Raw genomic sequence first — 27,876 nt, forward strand, 5'->3', positions numbered from 1 at the left:
CTTGTTTTCAATTTGTAGCTGATAGTGTGCATCATAGAATTAGAAATAGCGTGAACGATTCCTTTGTAACGCACTCCTGGCCATCATTCATTATTATTTCTATTATTTCATTTTTCACTTTTTTAACTTCTGGGAGCACAGCTTTATCTAGCTGTCACGTATCCACTATCTCTTATTTTTTTATCTGCATTCACAGGGAAGCTCCTTTTTTTTAGTACTTAAGGTGAAAAATACCTTTTCAAAAAAATACACTGAATCTTTGTCACTTCTTTGGATTTTGTTCAAAACACAGCATGCATTCTCCCTATTCCCTGCTGTAGATAACAGCAAATGTAATGTTTTCTTTCTCTTCCTGAATATCATTCACATCCACACTGTCTGTGCACTTTTTAGTTTTCTTAATCATTGATCATAGAAAACAATAGAAGTGTGTAGCGCAGCAGAATTTATTTACAGAGCGGCCAATTTCTTTTTTTTTTTCCAGCTAATTGAAAGCAAATCCAGTAGAAAGGCTCATTCCGCACGTATTGTATGCCTTTGTCCTATAGTATGGGCAGAAAATATATTGATGCTGCCTTCTATTTCTTTCTGACTTGGTTATCATTTGTGCAGCGACGGAACTAGCACCGCAGCAGCTACAGCGGCTGCCAGGGGGTTCAGGTCAGGCAGTAGTTTCCCCTTTGGTAGCGGAGACCGCAGCTGGCTGAAGGGGCGGACTGCTTGAAAGGGCGTCTGTCAGCAGATTTGCACTCATAAAACTGGCTGGCCTGTTACATGTGCGCTTGGCAGCTGAAGGCATCTGTGTTGGTCCCATGTTCATATGTTCCCGCATTGCTGGAAAAAAAAAGTTTTAATATATGCAAATAAGCCTATAGGACCATTGCCATTACTCCTAGAGGCTCAGCTCTTTCTGCAACCACCGCACCCTCTGCACTTTGATTGACAGGGCCAGGCAGGTGTGATCATGTTTACACTGCCTGGCCCTGTCAATTAATGTGGAGAGGGCACAGCAGTTGCAGAGAGAGCTGATCCTCTAGATGTAATGGCAACGCTCCCGATGCTTCTAGAAGCTTATTTACATATATAATGGGGGCACATATAAACATGGGACCAACACAGATGTAACAAGCCAGCCAGTTTCATAGGTACAAATCTGCTGACAGATGCCCTTTAAGATGGTCTGTCTCAGGCCGAGTTCACAAGAACGTGTGTGACCCGTGCCTGTGCTGCGGCCCGCAAATAGCGGGCCGCAATGCACGATCGCCGGCCGTAGGTCAGCCGCATCGGATCGCGGACCCATTCACTTTAATGGGTCCGCGATCCGGCCGTTCCGCTAAAAGATAGGACTTGTTCTATCTTTTTGCGGAACGGAAGTACGGGACGTAACCCCACGGAGGCACTCCGTAGTGCTTCCGAGGGGTCCCGTCCCATGCGGCCGTTCCGCGATTCCGGATTTGCGGACCCATTGAAGTGAATGGGTCCGCATCCGTGATGCGGAATTCACACGGAACTGTGGCCGTGTATTGCGGCCCGCGATTTGCGGGCCGCAATACGGCCACGGATCACACACGTTCGTGTGAACTTAGCCTCAGGCTGTATAGTTTCATCTGCAAGTAATACCCACAAATCTCATTCCTGACCTGGCTTCAAAAGGTTCTATTTCTGGCTGCACTGTGGCTAGCACCATAATCCTGTTTTAAAGCTTAGATTGTCAGCTTTAGCTCTAACTGCTATACTGCCTGAGGTAGAGCAAATTAAAGCAGTCTTCTCCTTCAGCAAGCATGTTGACAGGCTGCAGGGAGGGGGGAAATATACTGTATATAGATCATCCTCCTCCCTGCAAAACCATAGGGAGTGGTAACATGGACTTCTGTGCATGTTATGCCCTCCTCCCACCATCAGTGACAGAGATTCTTGCTCTCACATATTCGGTGCAGTGCACAGTCAGTAGCTTGCAAGATCTTAGAAGCCCTGCCCCATGGATGGATCATGTCATCACTAGAAGCCCTGGCCCCTTAGATGGTATATATAATTGCCATAAGCCCTGCCCCTGTGATGGTTTGTTACCCGGAGCGAGTGCCTGCTAGTTTCAGCAGTGCAGGCGCACAGAGGTCACTGAGCACTGCTACACTACTATCAGCATTTCTCAAGTGCTGACAGAGACACATTAACAGCAGTGCTCAGTGACCTCAGTGTGCCTGCTCTGCTGAAACTAGCAGGAACTCGCTCCAAGTGATGATACAATCCATGTAAGGGGCGAGGCTGCTAGCGATTATATGATCCAGCTAGGGGGCGGGGCTTCTATGAATTAAATGATCCATGTAAGTGGGCGGGGCTTATAGGATGTCGCATGCTCTCAATTTAATAGGTGCTTAGCCGACCTCAAAGGATAGGCACACTCCATCAAAGGGCTCATGCACACGAACGTATTTTCTTTCCGTGCCCATTCCGTTTTTTTTTGCGGGCCGTATATGACACCATTCACTTCAGTGAGTCTTCAAAAAAGTTACTGCGTGTGCATTCCGTTTCCATATGTCCGCATTTCCGTTCCGCAAAAAAATAGAACATGTCCTATTATTATACGGACAAGGATAGTACTGTTCTATGAAGGGACAGCTGTTCCGTTCCGCAAAATACGGAATGCAAACGGACGTCATCCGTAGTTTTTGTAGATCCATTTTATGCAGGCCACAAAATACATACGGTCGTGTGCATGAGCCCTAAGATAGTATGGCTACAAGTGGAGGAAGTCACATGATTAGGAGATGTATGTACTCTTGACTGGGGGTCATAAAGGGGAGTTAGAGCCCAAACTGGAAATACTTTAGGGAAACCTAATTATGTCTATGTAGTTTTATATGGCTGCACAACCTCTGATATTGATGACCTATCCTGAGGGTCAAACCCATAACCCTTCCTCCCCCACAAAGCCTGGGCCCCTCACACAGAGAATACTTACTTGGTCCCCAATGCCTATGTCCTTCCAGACCCCCGCCAATCTGATATTGATAACCTATCCTGAGGGCCAAACCCATAACCCCCCTCCCCCACAAAGCCTAGGCCCCTCACACAGAGAATACTTACTTGATCCCCAATGCCTGTGTCCTTCCAGACCCCCGCCAATCTGATATTGATGACCTATCCTGAGGTCCAAACCCATAACCCCCCTCCCCCACAAAGCCTAGGCCCCTCACACAGAGAATACTTACTTGATCCCCAATGCCTGTGTCCTTCCAGACCCCCGCCAATCTGATATTGATGACCTATACTGAGGTCCAAACCCATAACCCCCCTCCCCCACAAAGCCTAGGCCCCTCACACAGAGAATACTTACTTGATCCCCAATGCCTGTGTCCTTCCAGACCCCCGCCAATCTGATATTGATGGCCTATCCTGAGGTCCAAACCCATAACCCTCCCTCCCCCACAAAGCATGGGCCCCTCACACAGAGAATACTTACTTGATCCCCAATGCCTGTGTCCTTCCAGACCCCCGCCAATCTGATATTGATGACCTATACTGAGGTCCAAACCCATAACCCCCCTCCCCCACAAAGCCTAGGCCCCTCACACAGAGAATACTTACTTGATCCCCAATGCCTGTGTCCTTCCAGACCCCCGCCAATCTGATATTGATGGCCTATCCTGAGGTCCAAACCCATAACCCTCCCTCCCCCACAAAGCATGGGCCCCTCACACAGAGAATACTTGGTCCCCAATGCTTGTGTCCTTCCAGACTACCGCCGATCTGATATTGATGACCTATCCTCCTGAGTATAGGTCATCAATGTTAAAATCCCGGAAAACCCCTTTAATATTGGCTACACATAAAAAACATCAAACTACAACCAACAAACTTACCAATGGTTCGAAAATGACGCAATTTATTCTATCCTAGCCTAACAGCATCAGTTAGACCAGAACTCATTGGTTTGCGTTCAGGTTACATTCAGTGAAACTCGCACCATTTTGCAAGCAAGTTCAGTCAGTTTTGTCTGCTATTGCGTTCAGTTTTTTCCGCGCGTTCTGCAATGCGTTTTGATGCGTTTTTCATGCGCGTGATAAAATGAAGGTTTACAAACAACATCTCTTAACAACCATCAGTGAAAAACGCATTGCACCCGCACTTGCTTCCGGATACAATGCGTTTTTCACTGAAGCCCCATTTACTTCTGTGGGGCCAGGGCTGCGTGAAAAACGCAGAATATAGAACATGCTGTGTTTTTAAAGGAACGCAGAACTGATGCGTGAAAAAAAACGCTCATGTACACAGACCCATTGAAATTAATGGGTCAGGATTCAGTGTGGGGGCTATGCGTTCACGTCACGCATTGCACTCGCTCGTGTGAAAGGGGCCTAAGATCCATTCACAGATATTACCAGATACCCTGACGATGCTCTTCTGTGAATGAGCTGTGGGTGTGACAGCAGTTTAGTACTACCTGCATCATTATCGTACATATAAAGCTAGAACCATCAACACTTGCCAGATGACAGGTCTCCCTTAAAGTCTATGCGTGCGCATCTCAAGATAGATTGAAATACCTAATCATCTGAAAGTGATTTGAGTTTTAATTGTCACTGCTGGAGTGACATGTGGCTTTTCCGAGACAATGGAGTAATTATGATACTTTTTGGAAAACTAAATTAAATCTTCACGTCCCTGTAGAGAAAGAGTTTCTCAGTGCCAGGCCTGTTAGGTCTTGTCTTTTGTCTTTGTCTGCAAGTAAATGCTTTTCTTAGCTTCGGCAGAGCACGCTCCCCGCCCCAACATGTTACCTGCTGTTCTGATCATCATAGAGGCAGGGTGGGGGACATACCATAGTAATTGCTATATATGACCTCTGATAACAAGATCTTCTCCATCTGTGCAATGGACCATGAAATTGTACCTCTAGCATTTCTGCTCACTGTCTCTTCCAGGTCTTACCTGATACCAACCACTCAATGAAATGTAGTTTTTTTGTACAGTTGTGCTAGCAAAAAGATATTCTGGACTTTACTAGGTGATTAACTCATTCATAGCATCAGTCCCCGCTAAAACTGCTATAACAAAAGGTATAATAATTGTATAATATGACACAAAGTGCTCTGAGATGGCTTCCATTAAAGCTGAGACTGGTGTGCATATATAGGTCAAAATTTATTTTATTGTTAGGACTTCCCCATTAAGCATCATAAGAAAAGGAATTATTTAAATGAACGTTACGCTGTATCATTATATAAACCACATTATCTGCATATTTCTTGCAGAATAAATTATGGCTATTCCCTAGCTTGAGAAAAGTTATGTTCAAAGGATAGCATTTTTAATTATGGCCTCTAGGGGCAGTGTTTCAGGGGAACTCGGGAGCATATGGACGGTATTTGAAGACTTCATCCATTCTTTGACAGGTCTGTTTTTACAGCTGGTGCTGCTCTGCGCACTATGTAGGAATGCACCCTAAATTAGCCGTAAGACCAAGTAGAATGAAAAAATGCTAGACAGGGAAAAAAAATCATAAATATGCTTCATTATGTCTCTGCAGCCCTTCCTTTGGAGTAATGGGGAGATAAATTAGCACTTTAGCAACACCCTCTTGCACACAAACATTTTTTTCCCGTTTACTTTATGCATATACGGAACCATTTATTTCAATGGATCCGTAAAAAAAACGGAAGGTACTCCATATGCCTTCCTTTTCCGTATTTCCATTTTTCCCTTCCGTTCAAAGATAGAACATGTCCTATTATTGTCCGCATAACTGACAACGATAGTACTGTTCTGTTCTATCAGGGGTCAGCTGTTACGTTCCACATAAAACAGAATGCACACAGACATCATCCGTATTTTTTGCGGATCCGTTTTTAGCGGACCGCAAAATACTGAAAAAGCCAGCAAAATACTGAAAAAGCCATACGGTCGTGTGCAAGAGGCCTTAAAGGGACACTGACAGGGCCAAAAAGCATAAATAAGGTATATATATGACCTTACAGGTCTTATAAAGTGTATTAGAATCATCTAAGTATCCCCCCTGTCCACCTTATAACTACAGTAATCTGAAGTTTTATAACCTGCCTGAATCGGGTTCAATCTGCCCAAGGGGCGGTGTTTCACCTCAGCTTGCGCCCAGCCAGCCTCGCCACAACTGCCGTTTGAAGCGCCGCCCAGCTCATCAATATTCACTTCGCTGGGCGGCTACTAGTGTCCCCGGCCATCTTCAGCGCATGCGCCCTGCACCCTCACTGGCCGGGATCGCATCGCGCCTGCACACAGTCTCATTCTCAGAGGCAGCCTGTTGCCAGTGGCTTTGAAGACTGCTCAGGATGCATGAACCGCAGACAGAACATGAATGTGAGCACAGTTACTTCAGAGAGCTAAGACTGCTGTCGGATTAGCGCTATAGATTTCAGTTGTTCTACATTATAGGAGAGGAACAACGAAAATAATGGAAATGCAGATGCAGCACATAACTAAAACCGATGGCCATTGATTATTATGGGGTTCATCAGGTTTCTGTTAGAGACAATTTTTATCTAGCATTAGGGGCCCCTAGGCCTCTGCAGACGAACCGGTCCGTGTGCACTCTGCATCCCTGATCACTTGAATGGGTCCGCAATCACAGAGATGCGAAACAGAAGCACGGATCAGAACCCCACGGAAGCACTACGGAGTGCTTCCGTGGTGTTTCTGTCAGTGCCTCCGCACCGCAAAAAGATAGAACTTTGTGACGTCCCCAATGCACGGAACGGACCCACAACGGCCGTGTGCAAGAGGCCTGAATGGAGCCTCCGATGCATCTGTAAACTGGTTACATTCACATGACATGGGCTTTTTTTTTAACAGCCAGTGAATAGTGGTCAGCAAAAATATCACATGTACTATTTGTTTTTAATGACTGTTTAAAAATGGGAACACTAGAAAAAAAAAAAGGCCTTTCAGGGCAGCAGGACTTACGCTCCCAGCGTGATGACATCACCACGCTGGGAGTGTCAGGTCCTGATGCCCCCAGTAAAGAGCAAATGTCTCCATGCATGCAAAGGGATGAGGTTTTTTTTTTTTTTTTTTTTTTTTACACACGCAGAATGGGAGCCAAAGGTGGGCATTCTTTATACTAGGCACCACTGATGGGGGCATTAATAATACTGGGGGTACTAATGGAGCATTAATAATACTGAGGGCCACTAAAAGGGGCATTAGTAATACTGGGGTGAACTAATAGAGAATTAATAATACTGGGGGCACTAGGGGCGCATAAATTATATTGGGGGCACTATGGGAGTGCATTTAGTGTCAAGGAGCGCTATGGTGGCATTATGTATACTGAGGGCACTGCAGGAGTTGGGATTTAAAAAAAAAAAATGTTCAATTCATCTTTTTTTAATGGCCATTAAAATCGGATTGAATTCGGTCATTAAAAATGGATAGACAGACAGAAAATGGATGCACTAATGGCTGAAAAATGGCCATGAAAAACTGGCGGTGTATCCATTTTTAACCGCTATATTTTTTCACTTTTGTATGAATGTACCCTTAAGGGTCCGTATCATTCTTTTGTAAACTGCAGTTTTTGTGTTTTATTGTAATGGCAGTTAAAACTGGCAAAATGGTCGGTTTTTAATAGCTGTTTTGTTTCACAGAGAAATGGTCTTTAAAAACAGTCCCCTTATGGGGACTGTCGGTCCGTGAAAACGAACAAAATAGGACATGTCCTATTTTTTGATGGCCGTTATTCATGGCTTTGTGAATAACTCCAACTACCATTAAATGGACATGTGACGGTTTTTAAAAAATCGTTTGATGTATTCACACCTGGTCCTGTCAATCACAGTGCAGAGGGCGTAGCAGTTGCAGGGAGAGCTGAGCCTCTGTGTTTAAGGCCCCTTTCACACGGGCGAGTTTTCCCGCGCGGGTGCAATGCGTGAGGTGAACGCATTGCACCCGCACTGAATCCGGACCCATTCATTTCTATGGGGCTGTGCACATGAGCGGTGATTTTCACGCATCACTTGTGCGTTGCGTTAAAATTGCAGCATGCTCCTCTTTGTGCGTTTTTCACGTAACGCAGGCCCCATAGAAATGAATGGGGTTGCGTGAAAATTGCAAGCATCCGCAAGCAAGTGCGGATGCGGTGCGATTTTCCCCTTATAACATGGTTATAAGGAAAAATAATAGCATTCTGAATACAGAATGCATAGTACAATAGGGCTGGAGGGGTTAAAAAAAATATATAATAATTTAACTCACCTTAATCCACTTGTTCGTGCAATCGGCATCTCTTCTGTCTTCATCTGTGAGCAATAGGACCTTTGATGACGTCACTGCGTTCATCACATGGTCCGTCACATGATCCATCACCATAGTGATGGATCATGTGACGGACCATGTGATGAGGGTAGTGACGTAATCAAAGGTCCTATTCCTCACAGAACAAGACAGAAGAGATGCTGGCTGCGCGAACAAGTGGATTAAGGTGAGTTAAATTATTATTATTATTTTTTTAACCCCTCCAGCCCTATTGTACTATGCATTCTGTATTCAGAATGCTATTATTTTTCCTTATAACCATGTTATAAGGGGAAATAATACAATCTACACTACAACTAAACCTGAACTTCTGTGACGAAGTTCGGGTCTGGGTACCACAGTCAGTTATTTATCACGCGCCTGCAAAACACATTGCACCTGCGCGATAAAAACTGAACATCGGAACGCAATCGCTGTCAAAACTGACTGCAATTGCGTTCCTACTCTCGCAGGTTTGCCGCAATGCACCGGGACGCATCCGGACCTTATCCGGACACGCTCGTCTGCAAGGGGCCTAACAGTAACTCCCCTGTTGCTCCTAGAGGCTCACTTGCATATATTAAAAGTACATTTTTCTCTGAAATGTGGGTACATGTGAACATGGGACTAACACAGATGCCTTCAGTTGCCAAGCGCACATGTAACAGGTCAGCCAGTTTCATAGGTACAAATCTGCTGACAGATGCCCTTAAACTTCCTCTTTGGACTTATAACATGGCAGGACGTCTCACTTAACTTTTTTAGTCAGTGCATCACTGCGAGCTGAGGGGCATGTTACTCAGTTAGAACATCATTCCTTACACTAATGAAAGCAATGTTTTTCTGTGAACATTTTTATCTAGGACCATCAGGAGAACAGTATAGCTATCATACTGTTATCCCAGTTCTACACCTGCTGTAATAATAAGGATTACCCTGCAGATAACATATTCCCCTCACAGCAGCAGTAATCTGACAATAGATTACTTATCTATATAAGAGGTCTTCATGCTGATTCCTACTGAAGCATAATATCCTGTATTTGATTGGCATAGTACTGCAAAAATGAAAAAATAAAAATAAAAATAGCCAAAAGTTATAAAAGATAGTTTTCTATGAATATGAGTTTAAAAAACATATCCCTTTTGGATGGATGTGTCTCTTTAATGCCTCTTGCACACAAACGTGTGCTGCGGACCGCAAATTGCGTTGCGCAATGCACGGGCACCGACTGTGGTCCAGCCGCATGCGGATCGCTATCCCATTCACTTGAATGGGGTCCGCGATCCATCTGTTCCACAAAAAGATAGGACAAGTGAATGGGTCCGCATCCGTGATGTGGAATGCACACGGCCGGTGTCCCGTGTATTGTGGACCCGCCGTATGTACGGCCTAACTGTGTATCACAACTGGTAAAGAGAAACACCTGAAAATGGGTGATAGCCTCCCGTTGAGGATAGCTGGCTTTCTCCAAAACCTGTAATAACTGTGGTGTAACCTCTTTGTCATGCATAACAGGTCCTACTAGTTGTGATTGGGTAATGTGAGCCTCTTTGTCAGGATTCTAGCCCTGTGCTTTTGTTATCAGCTCCTTCCCCTGTATCCTTATAAGGTAAGCTGTCGAATTCCTGAGTGGTATGTAATGCAGCCCTGGGTCCATGGTCCACCTCACTACTGTACATTCAAGGCAGGAAGCATGCCATGATACGTTCTCAGGAATGTAAAAAACCTGATGGCCTTTCCCCTCCAGGCTGTTTATTTTGTGCAACTCTGAGTAAGCAACTGCACCTAGCATGACTAGCATGAGAACAACAGTACTATAATAAAATAGCCACAATACGTGAACATAGAAAGGGCCTTCAATATGTCCTTACTGCTGTTACATAGCCCCGTATACTGCTACGGTAGTAGTAAAATGGATAGTAATGCAGAAGGACAGTGAATTGCTCCTCTGTGATCTGTAATTGTGCCTCTAAAGTAGAAGCATGATAGAACTTATGAAGACCTAATAAAGCTGCAGTTTCTTCATGTTGGCTCTTCTCAGGGGTCCACTGTCCATAAGGCAAGGTGTGTGCTTGTCCTCATGCGACACCCTTCCTTGATTACAGGAAACAACATTTTCACAGAAATGCTGTACGTTCCTATATTTTGTCTCAGCTATAGCATTCTCTGTCACAAAGACATCCTTCTGTTGTGAATGACAAATAATGGGCACTGATAGGGTGCCTTCCTGGCTAGTGTAAGTGGAGAATGGGAACATGTAACAAGTTCCTGATATCTTACAGGGCATCTGTCAGCAGGTTTGTACCTATTACATGTGCACTTGGCAGCTGAAGGCATCTGTGTTGGTCTCATGTTCATATGTTCCCGCATTGCTGAGAAAAATGAAAAAGAATGGTGCAACTGCCGCACCCTCTCCAATTTGATTGCCTTTAGGAGAAGTCAGGTGTGATCACATTTACACTGCCTGGCCCTGTCAATCAAAGTGAAGAGGGCGCGGCAGTTGGAGAGAGAGCAGATCCTCTAGGTGTAATGTCAATGCCCCCATTGCTCCTAGAGGCTCATTTACATATATGAAAACTTAGGGGGTAATTTATTAAGACTGGCGTTTTAGATGTGCTGGCGGTGGATCCTCCAAAGTTATGGAGAGGCGCTGGCCTCTACATAACTCTGATGCATCCACCGCCGATCCAAATCTTCGCCAGCTTCCATGCTGGCATAGATTTAGAACACTTTCTACACAAAAATGATAAATGAGACGGGCTTGCAGGCGGGTTGCTGGTAGATTCATTATAGTCTTCTTATTCAAACATTTTTGTCCGCATCCAGATTAGCGCCTCAGAGAAACCCACCATAATATGGATGGCCCCCTCCCCCCAGCTGTGAGTGACAAGGCCAGGCTGGCGATGTAATATCGCCCTGTGTTCTCACGTGTGCACTTTGGCTCATGTGCAGTATAGACTACTTCTGCCCAGGCAAGCATCAGGTCTGTACGGCGTGTGCAATTGTAACGCCCCAGAGTGGCATTACCACTTCTGCACCCTGCTACTATCTCTAATGGGCTAACAAAGCTTCATCTTATGTATTTTGTTCAGGTCCTATACACTGTGCATTTCTAATGTTTGTAACTGTTATGTTCCCATGTAATGTGCCTGGTTCACCAGCAGGTGGTTGGCAGCAAACAGGGCAGCGCTGCAGTTAGGTAGAATGGAACCTTCCGTTCCATTCTAACATCCCCTCTGTGGAGGAGTGGGCGAGTCCCACTTCCTGCAGGAAGGGTGGGGACCAGTGAAAGTTAGTCTAGCTTACCCCCAGCTAGGGGAAGGTGTGGAGGGCCACGTCTCTGCTGGACGTGCCCACGCCAGCCAGAGCACCCTAAGCTCTGCTGGCCATGGAGGCCAAAGCTTAAAGCCCCAGAAGCCAGGAGCATAGTTCCCTGGCCTAATCTAGAGACAGACCATACAGAGAAAAGGTGCAGCAGACAGAAGAATCTGAGTTATACAGTCAGCCTGTCAGTACAGCAGAGCCAGGGAAAAACAGATGTAGCAGAGTTGAGTTTGCCTGCCAGTTTAATGCTAAAGCCTGCTGGGACTAAGACAAAGCTTGAAGATTGTTTCTGATGAACATTTACCAAAGTAAAGCTGCTGTTCAACTACATACAAGGTCTGGACTCAATCTTTCTTTTAAATACCCCAATTATTCCCCCTATTTATTGCTTCGGAGCCAAAGCCTGGAGTCCAGCCGTATCCAGGTAGGAGCACTGTGACACACGTAAACAGACATTTTAGGCCGCACTATACCACTTAGCATTCCTATACCTGGGTCGCATTACATAGAGGGCCCCAGGTGGAGGCGCCCATTGCACTCTGATTCCTGAAGTGCCAACGCACGTGGCAAGAACATACGGCTAGGTGAGATTTCATCACCTACCTGGCCCTGTCACTCGCATCTGGGGAGGCAGGGCTATCTAAGATACCAAGCAGAACTTTTAGTGTGATGAGGTGCAACGGTGACACTCTTGTTGCACCAAACTGCTAATTTGCATTTCACACAAGGTATGATTTCTCTGTAATGGAGGCACTGATCTGCATCGGGACAAAAAACGTTTGAATAAGGAGACCATAATGAATCTACAGGGTGGGCCATTTATATGGATACACCCTAATAAAATGGGTATGGTTGGTGATATTAACTTCCTGTTTGTGGCACATTAGTATATGTGAGGGGGGAAACTTTTCAAGATGGGTGGTGACCATGGCGGCCATTTTGAAGTCGGCCATTTTGAATCCAACTTTTGTTTTTTCAATAGGAAGAAGGTCATGTGACACATCAAACTTATTGGGAATTTCACAAGAAAAACAAAGGTGTGCTTGGTTTTAACGTAACTTTATTCTTTCATGAGTTATTTACAAGTTTCTGACCACTTATAAAATGTGTTCAATGTGCTGCCCATTGTGTTGGATTGTCAATGCAACCCTCTTCTCCCACTCTTCACACACTGATAGCAACACCGCAGGAGAAATGCTAGCACAGGCTTCCAGTATCCGTAGTTTCAGGTGCTGCACATCTCGTATCTTCACAGCATAGACAATTGCCTTCAGATGATACGAGATGTGCAGCACCTGAAACTACGGATACTGGAAGCCTGTGCTAGCATTTCTCCTGCGGTGTTGCTATCAGTGTGTGAAAAGTGGGAGAAGAGGGTTGCATTGACAATCCAACACAATGGACAGCACATTGAACACATTTTGTAAGTGGTCAGAAACTTGTAAATAACTCATGAAAGAATAAAGTTACGTTAAAACCAAGCACACCATTGTTTTTCTTGTGAAATTCCCAATAAGTTTGATGTGTCACATGACCCTCTCCCTATTGAAAAAACAAAAGTTGGATTCAAAATGGCTGACTTCAAAATGGCCGCCATGGTCACCACCCATCTTGAAAAGTTTCCCCCCTCACATATACTAATGTGCCACAAACAGGAAGTTAATATCACCAACCATTCCCATTTTATTAAGGTGTATCCATATAAATGGCCCACCCTGTAGTTTTACTACTGAGGTATGTGGTGACAGATTCCGTTTAAACCTATAGGCATCTTGAAAAAAACAACAAAATATCCATGTTCTTACTGCATTTTGACTTATTGATATTAGTGGTTTGATAGTGATTGATATACCGTGACTGTTTATTTTTGTGCTAAAAACACATAATCCATTATTTCAAATATCAGCCTATGAAAAAATTTACTAGCAAAAATCTGCACTAAAGTCTATTTTGCAAAATGTTGTTAATGTAAATGAGTGATATAAATCTAAAAGAAAGCATTGCTCCTGCAAAAGCTGCTATTATAGTTGACTGTACAAAGTACCTCCATTAGCCACAATACAGTCAATATACAGCACTATATTATATCCATTGGAAGGAGTTGTGCTCCAGTCTCGGCTTTCAGAATGTTTGGCCACAGAAAGGCGGCTATCTATCATCGTGACATTCCATTATGCCTCAAGTAACAATAGTCTGTATGCAAAATGGAGGCCAAACTGAAATAATGGGAGCATCTTCGGGCAGTGACAGGAGAATGGTATTTAGACTGAAGGTGGGTTGTGAACTGTTATGTCGCCAGTAATAAACTAACCAATATTATGACGAGCAAATTATGTTGTGAAGTGTCCAGATGAGGCAGCATGTAACCATAGCTGCAGACCTCTGCAGGGATGGATTGTGTTATAAAGTAGCACCAAAAGAATGCTTAATATAAATGTTCTAAGAGGAGAAAAAAGGAAAGAGGTCCCGGTGAATATAGGTCCCTGGGTTGTCCTTTTCTCCAGTTAAAAGGGTGTTCTCACCAAAGTGCTTTATTACATGTACTGTCAATGTCATAAAACACTTTCGTGGAAAAGCCCTTTAAAAATATCGAGCTGCTTTTTAAGGGTCTTTTACATGGGCTGAAGAATGCATTCGTTGACGATCATTGGCCTGCGTAAAAGGCCTGCTAGTCAGCTGACACACAAGCATTTGTCAGGTGATCAGATCTGTTATGGCAGCATAAAATTTCGCTTTCAGGCAGCATATCTCCCCGTCTAAACAGGGAATGTGCATGGCCACATGAACGATCTGATAGATCATGCGGCCGTATGTTCTAGCAATTATCTGCCTGTAAGAAGATCCTTAAAAGGAGTTCCCCCGGGAATGGTATAAACACTTGACTAGGACGGGTTGCCTCCATTTGTACAGCTGTTTGGGATGGGGGGGTGGTCAGAGGTGTGGAGCATCATTACACTGCGCGCCAGCACTGCATTCATCCCTTCACTCTGCTGAGATGTGCTCAGACTGCTCAGCCGACTGCATATCTCATGTATGATCGCTCCATTGGTAATAATGCCATTCTCTGTGCAATATGCTGTCATGGCTGAACAGCCGGAAAGGAACAGGGAGTAGGATAGCATGTTTATACCATTCCCTTTAAATTACTTCCAATCAAGATGCTATATCGACAATTTCCACTCGTTACCCGGAAGAAGTCTGTACATGTAAAAGGACCTTAAGGCTAGGTCCATATCTGGCATGGCTATAACCACCGGATCCATATTCATTTTAATGGGTTCAGCTTGGTTTCTGGCAAGAATGCTGGCTTTCTGTTTCTGTTGGAAACCCCCCTCCTGCATTCAACATACTGGAATGTCCTAACGGAGATATGGTTTCCTTGTATAGGTGCCCATATACACTACATGCATGTTGGCCTAACTAGCGATTTCAGTGAGAAAGGATGACCATTTAATGCATATGGGGATTACAGAGACCAAAATAATTATTTTCTGAACTTATTGCTGAAGCTGGTCTTGTTGGGGCCCTTGATGGGGTTTTTCTATGTGGCCCCCAGTTACACGTTATACCTCCGGTCATCATGTATTACCGCATTTCCCTGGCAGTAGTCATTATAGAGATATATATATAAATCTGGACCCCTAGCAATCATCTGATCGGTTGGCAGGCTACAATTTAGAAAGTATTTGTGGTGAGAAAAAACCCTTTAAATATGGTTTAAGAGGCGAATAGTTGGAGAAGAAACCCAGTCAAAATGATCTTCCTGTATGTCATAGTTAGATGTGAGAAGACCGTAATGGTGAAATCTATTATCTCAGACCTCCACTGATTTCCAGAATGAAAACACTCAACCTTCTTTGGCATCAACCATCCATTAAAGGGACTGTCCAGTTTTTTTTAAGTGATCGCCTATCTTCAGGATAGGCCATCACTAGCTGATCAGTGGGGGTCCAACACCCTACAAACAGTTGACAGAAATCAGCGCTGGAGCTGCAGACCACCATCAACATTGTAGCGGCAGGACCTTGCTACATCAGTGCTGCTCCCACTGACTGAGGATAGGCCACAGCATCGGTCTGGCCACCCAGAGGATCCTCCAGAGGGCCCTGGCTCTGATACGATACTGGGCCCTAAAGGTCCACAGAAAAAAGAAAATTTGGAGCTGCCTTTGGAGACATTGAATTGCCACTAAGGTCTATTTCTTTATTTTCTTATTGATGATATGGTGTTTGGGCCCTGAGAATAGTTTTCTCTGGTGGACCAAAGGAATCCTAGTCTGACTCAAATAAGCCACTTACAAAAAACACGGACAACCGCTTTAAGTTTCTGTTCCAAAATATCTGACACAGGATTCATAGTAAACTGTAATTTATTGGACTGGCTATTTGAGTTCCAGTAGCAGAAAGCTCTAAGCAATACCAAAGGCGTGTAAGCACTAAACAGAGCCCTTTTTATTAAGGAAATCAGTGGTGATCCAGAATCACAGACTTTGGCCATTACTAGGAATTCATGCTATTTATTTTTTATGCTGTAAAGTTGCTCCCTTCAAGGAGAGCTAACTGTAAAGAAGAGAGCATATAAAAGTATGGCAGTAATTTACCCCTTTGTATGTGAAAAGAAATGTCTGGATGTTTTCAGAACTGTAGATATGCGAGATAAAGTAAAGTAGTGATCATGGATGCAGGCAGTTATTCTGAACTTTCTACAAATAATTCCTTTGACGAACAAGGTTCCTGTTGCAGTATGAAGAGGCAGAGTTTCCTCTGGTGAGATGAAATAACACATCATATGTAAACCACAACATACCAGAGCAGCTCCCATTCCAATATCACTGCTTATAAAACTATTTAGCATGCCTTCTTTTACCACACATTTCTGTAGTTAAAGGGAATGTGTGAATGACCTATTATTTAAATGACATTTTTATGTTCAACTTATTTTTCTAGAATGTTTGGTGATCTTTTGAAATTTTCCATCTCACTATCAATATGAAAAAAAAATCCTAAAATCCTGCAGTTTTTGCACTGGCTAATAGGCCGAATAAATACGATGAGACTTCCTTTTCTATAGACTTCACTTTTCAACAGTCATCACATTATCATTCCAGACAGGATTACAATGACAGGTAACACCTTTGTATAAATACCACAGGATCCACCATTCACAATAGGTGATGTCAAAACTTATTTTCTCTCTTCCTGTAAAGTATCCCATAAGTCCCATAAAATGTCTACGGATGCAGTTTCTCCTTGTGGACTATGTATGATAGGCATAAGGAGTAGTGTTGGGCGAGCACGCTCGACCGAACACCATTTTCACTCTGGCATCGCGATGCTAGGCACATCGCGGTGTTCGTCCGAACATCATGTGTGCTCGAGCACGATGCTCGAGTCTCCTCCTCGCACGTTTGTTGGCTGCTATGCAGCCAATAAACATGCAGGGAAGTACTGGCCCTCACTGTAATGCCATAGCCATGTTAGTTACTGGCATTACAGTGATTGGCTGGCCGAAACGCGTCTTCGGGTGCTATATAGCACCCGATGACACGTGGTTCAGCTCAGTCAGATAGTGTAGGAACAGGAATTGTTTAGTGTTGAAAGGTGTTAGAGACCCAAAAGTCCTTTTAAGGACTATTGTTTTATCTGGCTGCAATATATATTATTAGCGCAACCTGCACTAAATTGCGTGCAATTGTTTGGCCGCTGCTAACAGTGACACAACCTCTGCTACATCAGCGCATCCTAAATATCTGTGACATTCAGCGCAATTGTTTGGCCTCTGGTGACAGCAACATTACCTGTGCTACATCTCCTGTATACTGTTTGCGCATCCTAAATATCTGTGACATTCAGTCTAATTTATTTGCACATACACTTACAAAACCTGCGCTACTGTACGTGTGACATGCTTGCAAGCATATATATCATTTAATATGCAGAAGGCGAGCAGTAAGGGAGGGGGAAGTGGCCGTGCTGCTGGTGGTGCACGCAGAGACCGTGGCCCTGGGCGCGGTGAAACTGTGCCTGCTGCCAGAGCACAAGAAACACACTCATCCACGATACCTAGCTTCATGTCCCAGTTTGCAGGGCGGCGCAGAACACCACTCTCAAAGTGTGACCAGGTAGTCGGTTGGATTGCAGCAGATAATGCTTCCAGTCGGTTAAGCACCACCCTGTCTTCCACAAAGTCCAGTCTCAGTATCCAAGAGTCTGGTCAACAGAATTCTCACCCTGATCCTCCTTCCTCCCACTATGGAGAGTCTTGGTAAACAAGTGATCCCACACTCAGATATTCCGAGGAGCTCTTTTCAGCGCCATTCCTTGATTTGGGCCTCTCACCAAGCCCGCTTGAAGAGGGACATGAGGAGATCTTGTTCACTGATTCCCAAACTCTTGAGCATCCACAGTCAGAAGATGATGACGGTGGGGAACGGCAATTAGTGTTTCACAAAGTGGATGATGATAAGACACAGTTGCCAATAAGTCAACGGCAATTACTGTCTCAAGAGGTTGATGATGAGGATGAGACACAGTTGTCAATAAGTGAGGTTGTTGTTAGGTCAACAAGTCAGGAGGATGACCAGAGTGAGTAAGTGGAAGAGGAGGTGGTGGACGATTAAATCACTGATCCAACCTGGGCAGGTGGCAAGCTGAGCGAGGACAGCAGTACAGAGTGGAGGGATCCGCAGCATCGCAACAGGCTGGAAGAGGCAGTGGGGTGGCAAAAGGGAGAAGGCGGGCCACACCAAACAGGTCCTTAACTGTTCCCCGGAGCACCCCCTTGCGGCAATCTCCCTTGCCAAGGGGTAGGTGCTCCGCAGTCTGGTGTTTTTTTGAGGAAAGTGCGGATGATAAAAGAATTATCGTTTGCAACCTGTGCCTTACCAAAATGAGCAGGGGCGTGAACACTAGCAACCTCACCACCACCAGCATGATCTGCCACATGTCATCAAAGCACCCTATTAGGTGTGCCGAACGCCTGGGTCCACAATCAGTGTCTGCGGGTCACACCACTGCGTCCTCTTCCCCTGTGTTACGTGCTGGCCAATCCCCTGTCCTAGACGCAGGCCCGGATGCCTCCCGCCCTGCACCTGGACCTTCGAAAGCACCATAAGCTAGCACATCCACTTCTGTGTGCCAGCGCAGCGTACAGATGTCCATACCCCAGGCCTTTGAACGAAAGCACAAATACCCAGCCACCCACCCACAGGACATAGCACTAAATGCGCACCTTTCCAAATTGCTGTCCCTGGGAATGTTGGCATTTAGGCTTGTGGACACTGAAGCTTTCCGCAGCCTAATGGCATCGGCCGTCCCTCGTTACTCAGTCCCCAGCTGCCACTATTTTTCCCGGTGTACCATCCCCTCCTTACACCAGCATGTGTCCCGTAACATCACCCGTGCCCTGACCAACGCAGTTATTGGGCAGGTCCACTTAACGACTGACACATGGACAAGTGCTTTTGGCCAGGGACGCTACATTTCCCTGATGGCACACTGGGTGAACGTTGTGGAGGCCGGGAGCAAATCGTACCCTGGGATGGCACAGGTGCTACCGACGCCAAGGATTGCGGACCCTACTTCCATCAGGATTTCCGAGACCACCTACATTAGTGGCTGCAACCCCCCCCCCTCCTTCTCATCCACTTCCGACTCTTAATTCTCATCTTGCAGCACACCGCCGCAGAGCTGTGGCAGGGTATAAGGGACCAGACTCTCCGCACTCAACATACAACCAGGCATGGTTTTGTCTGATAATGTCCATAACTTGGTGGCGGCTTTGGAGCTCGGCAAGCTCACACACATACTGTCACCATGCGGTGTCAAAGGGTAAAAGGGAATCAGCCTGGCCAAAAGGAGTAATAAGGGAGCAGGTCACCTCCTAACGCGTCCCTAATCCTCTCCCTGACTCCTCACCATATGAGCGGACCCCGATGGTAGGACGACTCATACTCAGGATTCCTAAAGATCCTAAGTCGCCCTGGTAATCCCTCACCAAGGAGCAGGGAAGAGACGACCTGTTCATCCCAGTCATGGAGGAACAGGAGTCTCTATCTGAGGCCAGGCTGCAAGGAGAGAGGAACACATACAGCATATGGAGATGGCAGGTAAGCGAAACCAATAACACACTTACCTGCCACAGACACACTGACTGGAACCCGTGCGCTAGTGCTGCAGTCCACACCAACATTAAAGGACACAGCACACACCACAAACCACACAGGAACCCAGGACACCCATAGCTGCAATAAACATGAGACAGGGGAATGTCTAGTAAACATGCTGGACACCAAACACCACCAGACATGTAACACCAAACTAGACATACAAACACCCTGCACATAACCCACTCCATACAAATAGGGACAGGAAGGAGACACCAGGATGACATTGATGACCACAAGGGTGGCCCTCACTGGACAGATGGAACACCCTGGACTGGAGCAGAGCTCCAGCACCAACCATAGCTGAAGTACAACTGACTCCAGCCAGGAATCCACAGAAAATATAAGCCAAGTGACCACACCCATTACAGCACACCGTTAACCCTTACAGCACCAAACAGAGGGATGCTACAACTTAAAGAAGAAGTGCACACACAAGCATACCAAACACGTAACCACCGGCAACAGCTTGCGTGGCAACGATGTCACGGCAATCACCCAGAAGGCAGAGACACTGCCACAGCATGCTCTCACAGCAACACGTTGCCGCAAGCAACCGCAAGTGTGGCAACAGTGTCACAGCGTACACCATAGGCCGTGACACATACCATGCCTAGCCCACGTGTTCAACTTAGTGGTTCCTACCCCAATTTGCCTGAGCTACTGGTGAAGGTGCGCCACGTGTGTGCCCATTTCCGAAAGTCATCTACAGCTGCCGCCGGTCTGGCAACGCTGCAGCAGCGCTTGCAATTGCCAGCTCACCAACTGTTGTGCGACGTGAGCACGCGCTGGAACTCCACATTCCACATGTTGGCCAGGCTTTGTGAGCAGCAGAGGGCAGTAGTGAAATACCAGCTGCAACATGGTCGTCGCCTTTCCAGTCAGTTTCCGCTCTTCACAAGCGACGAGTGGGCATGGATGTCTGACCTCTGTGAAGTTTACGCAACTTTGAGGAATCAACACAGATAGTAAGTGGCGATGCCGCTATTATCAGTATAACCATCCAACTTCTGTGTCTACTGAAACACTCACTGCTCACAATGAAGGCGGATGCTTTGCATGTGGAAGAGGTGGAAATGGGGGAAGACAGTACACAGGGTGATAGCCAGACCACCCACAGTTCGTCTTCTCAGCGCGAATTGGATGATGATGATGAGGAGGAGGAGCAGGAGACGGTTGTCTCCTCTACAGAGGGTAGTACCCATAGCAGGTTTATTCTATCTGTTCAGCGTGGATGGGCCGAAGAGGAGGAAGAGGAGATTGAGAGTCATCCTCCTGTTGAGGACAGCAAAGTCTTGTCTGTTGGGACTCTGGCACACATGGCTGACTTTATGTTATGCTGCCTTTCCCGTGACCCTCGCGTTATACTCATTTTGGACAACACCGATTACTGGTTGTTCACCCTTCTTGACCCTGCTACAAAGAGAACTTCTCATCTCTCATTCCTGTGGTGGAGAGGACTAGCAAAATGGTGCAATACGAGAAGGTTCTTGTGGAAAAATTGCTCCAAATATTTCCAGCTGACAACGCTGGCGACAGAGTAGTTCCTTGGGCAACCGAGGAGGGGAGACGAGGGGAACACACAGCAGTTCTAACAGAGGCAGGGGAACACTCTCCAAGGCCTGGGACAGTTTCATGACAACCCGCCAGCACCCTCACCCTGATGCGCGGCCTAGTGTCACAAGGAGGGAAAAGTTTTGGAAGAATATGAAGGATTACGTAGCAGACAGTGTCAGCGTCCTCAATGATCCCTCTGTGCCTTACAACTACTGGGTGTCCAAGCTGGACACGTGGCATGAACTGGCGCTCTACGCCTTGGAGGTGCTGGCCCGCCCTGCCGCCAGCGTTTTGTCAGAGCGTGTATTTAGTGCTGCTGGGGGCATAATAACTGATAAGCGCATCCGCCTGTCAATTGAAAATGCTGACAGGTTGACTTATCACAATGAACAAGGCCTGGATTGCCCCAGATTTCCCTACTCCACCAGAGGAAAGCAGCTGAACATAAAGGCACTTTAAATGTGGCTCTTATGGTGTATTGAATACACTCTATTCCCATGCACCCTTTCCACCACAAAAAAAAGAGTATATGGTTCAATCTTCCTTTATTCGTACTCCTCCTCCATCATATCAACATGCTTATTAGCAGGACTGGTGCAAGGATTTTTGCCACCCTAGGCAAAAGCTAATTTTGCCGCCCCCCCTCAACTCCGCCTATTGACCACGCCCTTTGACCCGCCCCTTTTTTGTCGCCCACCTATTTATACAGACTGTACCCTTCATTGTGGTAAGGCCACGTTTTCTACCTCCAGCTACATACCATGTCACCCACAGATCTCCACAAGTGTCACATCCACAGATCCCCATAAGTGTCACATCCACAGATCCCCATAAGTGTCACATCCACAGATCCCCATAAGTGTCACCCACAGATCTCCACAAGTGTCACATCCACAGATCCCCATAAGTGTCACATCCACAGATCCCCATAAGTGTCACATCCACAGATCCCCATAAGTGTCACATCCACAGATCCCCATAAGTGTCACATCCACAGATCCCCACATGTGTCACCCACAGATCTCCACAAGTGTCACATCCACAGATCCCCATAAGTGTCACATCCACAGATCCCCCTAAGTGTCATCCACAGATCCCCCTAAGTGTCATCCACAGATCCCCCTAAGTGTCATCCACAGATCCCCCTAAGTGTCATCCACAGATCCCCATAAGTGTCACATCCACAGATCCCCATAAGTGTCACATCCACAGATCCCCATAAGTGTCACATCCACAGATCCCCATAAGTGTCACATCCACAGATCCCCACATGTGTCACCCACAGATCTCCACAAGTGTCACATCCACAGATCCCCCTAAGTGTCACATCCACAGATCCCCCTAAGTGTCATCCACAGATCCCCCTAAGTGTCATCCACAGATCCCCCTAAGTGTCACATCCACAGATCCCCCTAAGTGTCATCCACAGATCCCCCTAAGTGTCATCCACAGATCCCCCTAAGTGTCATCCACAGATCCCCCTAAGTGTCATCCACAGATCCCCCTAAGTGTCATCCACAGATCCCCCTAAGTGTCATCCACAGATCCCCCTAAGTGTCATCCACAGATCCCCATAAGTGTCATCCACAGATCCCCTCCCCACCCAGCACCGCCTCCTAGCTAATTTATTCACTTCTATTGTCGCTGAGGTAAATGCAGAGAAGCGCCGTAATCTCGCACAGGCGCACTGGATACAGTAGTCTGCGCCCGGGCCGTGCGGACTACTGGCAGACCGAGATGTGCTGGAAGACGGCGCATGCGCACTTCGCTCGACGATGCTTTTGCCAGTAGTCCGCACGGCCCGGGCGCAGGCTACTGTATCCAGTGCGCCTGTGCGAGATTACGCCGCTTCTCTGCATTTCCCTCAGCGGCAAGTGAAGTGAATAAATTAGCTAGGAGGCGGCGCTGCGGGCTGGATAAAAAGGTCCTAATGCTAAGCCTGGCCAGAGCGGCGCCGGCGCCCCCAGCAAGAGTGCGCTCTACGCGGTGGCGTACTTTGCTTATGGGTGGCGCCGGCCCTGCTTATTAGGCTGCCCTCGCTCCTAATGTTTTAGAGGGTCAGCTCAGCAGCAGGCCCTCGCCACTAATGTTTTTGAGGGTCAGACCAGCAGCAGGCCTTCGCCCCTAATGTTTTTGAGGGTCAGACCAGCAGCAGGCCTTCGCCCCTAATGTTTTAGAGGGTCAGATCAGCAGCATGCCCTCGCCCCTAATGTTTTATAGGTTCAGCTCAGCAGCTGACCCTCACCCCTAATGTTTTAGAGGGTCACCAGCAGGCCCTCGCCCCTAATGTTTTAGAGGGTCAGCTCAGCAACAGACCCTCACCCCTAATCTTTTAGATGGTCAGATCAGCAGCAAGCCCTCGGCCCTAATGTTTTAAAGGGTCACCAGCAGGCCCTCGCCCCTAATGTTTTTGAGGGTCACCAGCAGGCCATCAATCATAATTTTTCAAGAGTGTGTATGATGCCCTCCTTTATGTCTTATAAAGGGTGTATTGGAGTGCCGGTTCCTTGTAATTTTTGGAAGCCCTTTCACTTAGTGCATAGGTTTTATGAGTGTAGGAGTCCCACTACCTGAAATATTGTACCACAATGTGAATGAGGCCCTCCTTTATGTGATATATAGGGTGAATCAGAGTGCCTCTTCCTTGTAATTTTTGGCAGCACTTGCACTTTATATACAGTAAATATACAGGAAAGAATGTTTCCTAACAATGTTTCCTCTAAAATCGATTTTTATCTTTGGTTTGGTGCGTATTATTGTCAGTCTGTAAAAGTGGCGTATTACTCGGACAACATCGTTCCCAGCAGCGACCTGGGAGTCCAAGATGCATCCCACATCCTCTCCATGCTGTTCCCGAACCATTTCAGTGGTGTTTACATCAATTTCTGACCTTTTTCTGTAAACCAGACATCCTCCCCTCTTCAGAGCAGGGGGTGCCTGGTTTAATGCTCGGGTTCTCCCATTGTGCTCTGTAGAGCATCCCAAAGTGTTCTACTCGAGCAGCCGAGCACTTTGGTGCTCGATCAACACTAATAAGGAGTCTCACAGGCCATGCGGTGCATCATTGGGAAAAGTTGTTCAAATTAGCTCTCTTTCCATAAGGAAAATAAAACTGAGCCTTTGGTGCCATCAGTTGAAAGGTAGCTTTCCTTTAAAGAGGACCTTTCATCTGGCAAAACATTGTGAACTGTCATGATCTGTACAGCGGCGCCCGGGGATCTCACTGCACTTACTATTATCCCTGGGCGCCGCTCCGTTCTCCCGCTATGTCCTCCGGTATGTTCGGTCACTGGGTTATAGTAGTCAGGGACTTAGGGGACTTGGTTATAGTAGGAGGAGACTGCCCTTGTTCTTCTGGGCGTCTTCTTCTCTCTGGCTGTAGTGCTGGCCAATCGCAGCGCAGAGCTCACAGCCTGAGAGGTTTTTTTCTCCCAGGCTGTGAGCTCTGCGCTGCGATTGGCCAGCGCTGCAGCCTGGGAGAAGACACCCAGGAGAACCAGGGCAGTCTCCTCCTACTATAACCAAGTGACCGAACATACAGGAGGGCATAGCAGGAGAACGGAGCGGTGCCCAGGGATAATAGTAAGTGCAGTGAGATCCCTGGGCGCCGCTGTACATACAGATCATGACACTTAGTTCACAATGTTTTGCCAGATGAAAGGTCCTCTTTAAGTCAATGCAAAAGAGGTAGAAGGGCTCAAGATATTCTTGATCAAAAATATGTGCAAAGAGCTTCTAATTTTCATATAGTAAGTATAGCGGTAATGCAGTTTATATTTATTCAGGTTTTCAATGTTTGTATGTGTCTTTGTGCATAAAGCAGTGTGCTGCTACTTGTAGTTTTTGTTGTCTAAGTCATTGTTTGACTTTTTGAATAGACCTTGAATATTGACTTCTAGGATAGTACCTTCCAACTAGTGGCACCAGAGGCTCAGCCTTCTTTTATTTTGTAAAAAATGGTAATTTGCATACTTTTTCTTAGAGGACCATTGCCTGGCCTATAAGACTCCTTTACACCTACTAGGCACTTTCCACAAGGAGAAATAGTACCACCCTGGATCCCTGACAAAGGCCTCTCATGCAGCTAAGCAATGATTAGAGGTAATTACTCGAAAAGGCGTCTTCAAATGATGTACTGACTTGTCTACAATCCTTGGCTATAAAGTTATGTCTCAAGGCCTGTTGAAAAGGTCAAACATTGACTTATAGGATAGCTACCTTCCAACTGGTGGCATCAGAGGCACAGCTTTCTTTTCTGATTGGAAAGAGCTAATTTGCTCTCCCATAGAGTTCCCTTCACTAGACTATTGTGTCTATAGCCCATGATGGGGGCTGTAAAGCATCTATCTACATGCTGTTAACAATCGCTCAGACAAGATGGCAGCCCCTATAGTGAGGTGAATCAAAAAATTTCTAGCACAAAGCATGAAATCTATGCACATGGGCTACTTTCACATATCCGCTAAGTTATTTGACAGGCTGTTCCGGCAGAGGAAAAGCCTGCCAAAGTTCATCATATCTAGTATAGGCAGCGCACCACCAAACCCCATTGACTAAAATGCAACCTGATGGGGATAATGACGGTTTCCAGCATGATAGTTCGCCCCCTGAAGTGTAGTGCACATGTGCGGTGTGCTCTCCATTCACTGCTTTGGGAGTTCCTAAAACAGCTGAGACAGCACGCTCAACTATTTTCCGAACTCCATAGCGATAAATAGAGTGTTCACCACGCTTACACGGCTACCTCTCCATTCACCGCTATGGGACTGCGGGAAATAGCCAAGCAATCTCCTTTACTTCGGTGGGCCCGTTCTGGAGATAAGAGTGGGTCCCAGAGGTAGGACCCTCACCTATTTGACATTGATAGCATATCCTAGTGATATGCCATCAATATCTGAAATGCGAATACCCCTTAAGGTGCCCATATTAATGAAACCATTTGCAGCGGAACCAGACCGCTGAACATACAGTGGTCCAGATTTACTAATGTGTCTGCACCAAAAAGCGGTCTAAAAAGTGGTGGCTTAGTGGAAAGGGTGGGAACTAAGATATGACATTTTGGGCCAAAATTGATCCACAATTCTGTAGTAAAAACCTGAAAGTAAGGCCTCATTCACACAGCCATATTTTCGGTCCACGTCCGTTCTATGGGGCTGCAAAAACTGCCGACAGCACATCGATGTCATCAGTGTGGCATCCGCATCCATGTGCCCGTGCTGCAAATGATAGAACATGCCTTATTCTTGTCCATTATGCGGACAAGAATAGGTGTTTTGACAATAAGGCCTGTGGAAAGTGCGGGATGCACATGGCCGGTGTCCACGGTTTGTGGACCGCAAAATGGAGACGGCTGTGTCAATGTAGCCTAAGGCCTCATGCACACGACTGTATATATTTTGCGGTCCACAAAAAATACGAATGATGTCTGTGTGCATTCTGTATTTTGCGGAACGGAACAACTAATAGAACAATTCTGTCCTTGTCCGTAATGTGGACAATAATAGAACATGTTCTATTTTTTTCCGGAACGGAAATACGGGCTCATGCACCGTATACAGAACCATTCATTTCAATGGGTCTGCAAAAAAAATGGAAGTTACTCCGTGTGCATTCCGTTTTCGTATGTCCATATTTCCATTTTGCAAAAAAAATAGAACGTGTCTTATTATTGTCCGCATTATGGACAAGGATAGTACTGTTCTATTAGGGGCCAGCTGTTCCGTTCCGCAAAATACGGTCGTGTGCATGAGGCCTAAGTCAGAGAAAAGTGTCCATACCTGCACCAGATTTATCCTCCAGCCTGAGCTCCTGTGATAAATCTGGTCTAGACAGCCTGTCTACGCTTATGCCATCTACAGGATTAGTAAATCTGGAGAATCCCAATTCTACGCCCCTCCCCCTCCTCCCCCGATAAATGATCAGATTTCAGCACCCAATCCTGTGGTTCTCCAGGGAGGTAAGTTGCCTCCAGCAGTGTCTCACAGAGGTTTTCTCCTCTCTGCCTGCTGAAAACACTTACATGCTTGTATGGCGGAGTTGGGAGAGGTAGGTGTCGGCAGACATTTATTGAGGGGTTATGGGCACCTTAAGATTGGACCCCGGAGACATTTACATGAAACCCTGGTATATTTCTCTGTTTTTCTCTTTACAGAGAACTTGCCACTATCCTGAACTGTCTATTGTAGTAAATACTGAACTTGTATTTCCCATAAGAAAACAATTCTGGGGGTTGTCTCATAGACAATATGCCCCCATTGTCACCGCTGGGACCCGCACCTATATCAAGAGCGGAGCCCCACACGGACTCCGGTCTGGCCGCCACCAAGCCGGCTCTCCATAGAAGTGAATGGGAGTGTACCACGCATGCGCGGCCCTGCTCCCATTCATTTCTATGGGGCCGGCGGAAAAAGCCGAGGCAGCGCATGCGCCCTCCTTCGCTTGTGGGGCTCCGTTCTCGATATAGGTGCGGGTCCTATAAGACAATGGGGGCATATCCTAGCGATATGCCCCTATTGTCCATGATGAGACAACCCCTTTAACTTTGTGCTGTTCCTCTGTTATTC

At 46.2% G+C, this 27,876-nt stretch overlaps 1 protein-coding gene across 2 annotated transcripts in view; it reads left to right on the plus strand.

Annotated features, from left to right (window-relative positions):
- Window positions 1–27,876, plus strand: part of ARVCF (ARVCF delta catenin family member) — a 357,246-nt gene that overhangs the window by 167,067 nt on the left and 162,303 nt on the right. The window lies entirely within an intron of this gene.

The sequence above is a fragment of the Bufo bufo genome, chromosome 2 (genome assembly GCF_905171765.1).
Source record: "Bufo bufo chromosome 2, aBufBuf1.1, whole genome shotgun sequence".
NCBI classification, from domain to species: Eukaryota; Metazoa; Chordata; class Amphibia; order Anura; family Bufonidae; genus Bufo; species Bufo bufo.